This window comes from Canis lupus, chromosome 22 (assembly GCF_011100685.1).
Source record: "Canis lupus familiaris isolate Mischka breed German Shepherd chromosome 22, alternate assembly UU_Cfam_GSD_1.0, whole genome shotgun sequence".
Lineage (NCBI taxonomy): Eukaryota > Metazoa > Chordata > Mammalia > Carnivora > Canidae > Canis > Canis lupus.
Genome location: NC_049243.1, coordinates 40,259,373 through 40,262,422, shown reverse-complemented (window position 1 = coordinate 40,262,422; position 3,050 = coordinate 40,259,373). Strand labels below are relative to the sequence as shown.

At 31.0% G+C, this 3,050-nt stretch overlaps 1 non-coding gene across 1 annotated transcript; it reads right to left on the bottom strand.

The window, feature by feature from the left end:
* Nucleotides 1-1,314: 1,314 nt before the first annotated feature.
* LOC119865251 lies at nucleotides 1,315-1,474 on the bottom strand. The gene has a single exon (XR_005376641.1). It is a non-coding gene; the product is annotated as a U1 spliceosomal RNA (small nuclear RNA).
* Between the last annotated feature and the right edge of the window lie 1,576 nt (nucleotides 1,475-3,050).

Sequence of the window (3,050 nt, the reverse complement as noted above, 5' to 3'; positions counted from 1 at the left end):
ATTGCAAAGAAAGTGAACATGGGAAGTAGCAAATAATTTGGGCCATTAAAGCAATATATGAGTTATATATTCATACATGCATACATACTTACCTGTAGGATTGTCACTGTATTTTCTGTATTAATGGGATCCTATTACCCTATATTCTATTATGCATTTCTCACAGTAGACTGGTAGAGATTTTTGCCTGGTACTATTTAAGTTTTTCTTTTAGCTGCCTATGTAATAGTTCCATATACTTACTCTATTCTAGATAAATAACCAAATGTACTATCACTATTTATCAAGTACATCTTTTATTTCTCAAGATGTATATTTAAAGTCCATATATACTTGAATTTAAGTCTATATACACCTGATTGTTTTTCTAGTCTTTTCCATTAATCAGAATATAGTAGTAATGAGTATTCTTATTATTGCATTAAATAGGTAATAATAATAGTGATTGATTCAAAGTGCTGTGATGATAAATGTAAAGTCCTAAAACAATTCTTTGTATAAAACTATTCTATGTTGGCTGTTAATATTATCACAAATATTTATTATTGTAAGCAATACAACTTTGAGAAAGTACTTAAGTGCTATAAGCTTTAGTCACTATTTGAAAGTGACACTAATAATAATTTTGTAAGTTAATTTAAAAAATAAGTGATAAAATGTAAGTGTAGGTACTACATATATATTTTTTCTATTGTATTGTTTACTTAACATGCTAATTTTAAAAAATGAACACCAAAATAATTGCAAGCTCATGGAGTTTTTCATTTGTTTGTTTAACTTTAGAATGAAACATTTTTTTAAAGATTTTATTTATTTATTCATATGAGAGAGAGAAAGAGAGAGAGAGAGAGAGAAAGGCAGAGACATAGGCAGAGGGAGAAGCCGGTTCCATGCAGGGAGCCTGACGTCGGACTCCATCCCGGGTCTCCAGGATCAGACCCTGGGCTGGAGGCGGCGCTAAACCACTGAGCCACCCAGGCTGCCCCAGAATGAAACATTTTAAATTTTAAATTCACATTTTTATTTATTTGCATTCCTGGTTTTGCTCTTCTCAAGGAAACAGATACAAGTAATTGTGACTATGTATATTATGGAGGGTGTTAAAAATAATTGTGTCCACTGAATTCACCGAGATTCAAAGGAAAAATAAATTAAATGATGTGTTAATAAACCTAAAAAATAATATATTTGCCTTCAGTAGTTCACTGTCAGTACATGTGTGTTGGTATAATTTTCACATACACATACTTACTTGCCTTATATGTTTCTCAGCTCTAGCCCTGATATAATTTTTTTCCCTGTTTTTATAAAATTGGGGAGACTGCAAACGCAGTCCCACTACCACAAATTATTCAGTCAAGTTTCCCACGTTTAAGGAAATCTCAAGGGTCAGCACAACCAGAGTGCAATGGATGAGCCTTGCCCTAAGAAAACCAACTTCAGGATCATGGTATCTCCCTTGTCAGGTAAGTATTATAATTTATTTTAGTTAGACAAGTCATCTTAGTATATTTTAACCAAAATTATCCTTTGGAGATTTTTAGTTGTGAACTAATTTCTAGTATGTTATCTGGTTCCAGTACATTATCTGGTACATTGTCTTGATCTTAGAATTGTGGCAGGAAATAGCAGTGCAGCTGATTTCCCAAAATTATTAGTAAATATGTTGATACTTGTAGTCAACAAACTTCTACCTGTAAGTTATAGGTACTTCAAAAAGATGCAAAATTGGGTGTTATGATTTACGTCTGTATTCTAAGCTTGGGATAAATGCACAAACTAATTAAAATTAAAATTTTTATAGACTTATTTCCTTTATTGAATGAAATATTAACACTGATAGTATGTCAGCCTCTACACCTAAGCTTAAAACTTTGAACTAAAATACATCTTTTATAGACTCATGCATAATTTGCATCCATGGATAATCTTAGACAACATTCTTAAAATACTCATTAAGGTTATTATCTAAGAATTGCTATGTCTCAACATTTCACTTAGTCCTAAAAATAATATTTGCAGTTGTTTTTGTTTGCTTTTAAAATCTTTGTATCATTTTGCCCTGCCTCCAAAATTTTGGTAGCCCTAAGGTTTTAGGAGTAAACAGTATTTCTTTTTGAAAATAGTTAAAATGATTCTGTAGTTTGTGAACGTCAGGTTCACTTTCAACAAAAATGTCCTCATGTTATTTCGGGAAGGGAACCTAGCATAGTATTAATAGTATCATCTATGTATTCAAACTATCCAAGCATGGATCCTCTCTAATCTCCAGAGCTACTGAACATCTGAGTGCTTTAGTTGTTTCTTACCTAAGCTGGAAACACTAATATACCTAATCCATGACACTATTCACTATTACAAGGACTGAATCAGTGCTGTTGTTTATGTTATGTTAGAATACTGCCTGGCAGATAATAAGAAATAAAAATATAATCAGCTGCTTTTGATTTTGTTGTGTTTGTGTTATTAAATGAAAGCACTGTCAAATGTAGCAAATATGGGCTCTTCTATACATTTCTCTTTGCTTTGAAATATATCTGAAAGTCATCCACAGAGTATAAATGACCTTTTATAGCAATGTGTGTATGTATATGTGCGTGCATGTGTGTGTATATACACCTCAAATACATATATTTGAGAAAGAAAATAAAATATATCATCCAAGTACTCCAGTGTGATGACTATGTATATGATATATCTGAATATCAAAAATGTAAGTAGTTCTCACAGGGTATGAATCAATTATGTTTGGAAGGTGATTTAACACCCTGTTACTTTCAAAATTTACAATTTCAGTAAACTGTGTTCCTTTATGTGTACATGGAAGTTAAATTTACTGTCATAAAGTGTCCTCTTTATTAGTGAACACAATAGATACCTAAAAAAATGTTTTTGCATTTATTCAGGTCAAACTTGTATAATATTTGTAAAATACTAAATTAGCTAATGATTGATTTGTATCATACTCTTTATTTCTCTAATGAAAGAACAGTTTTTGAGCCATTTTTTCATGTATGACATTGTTTTGAATGATAATCATTCATCATTTT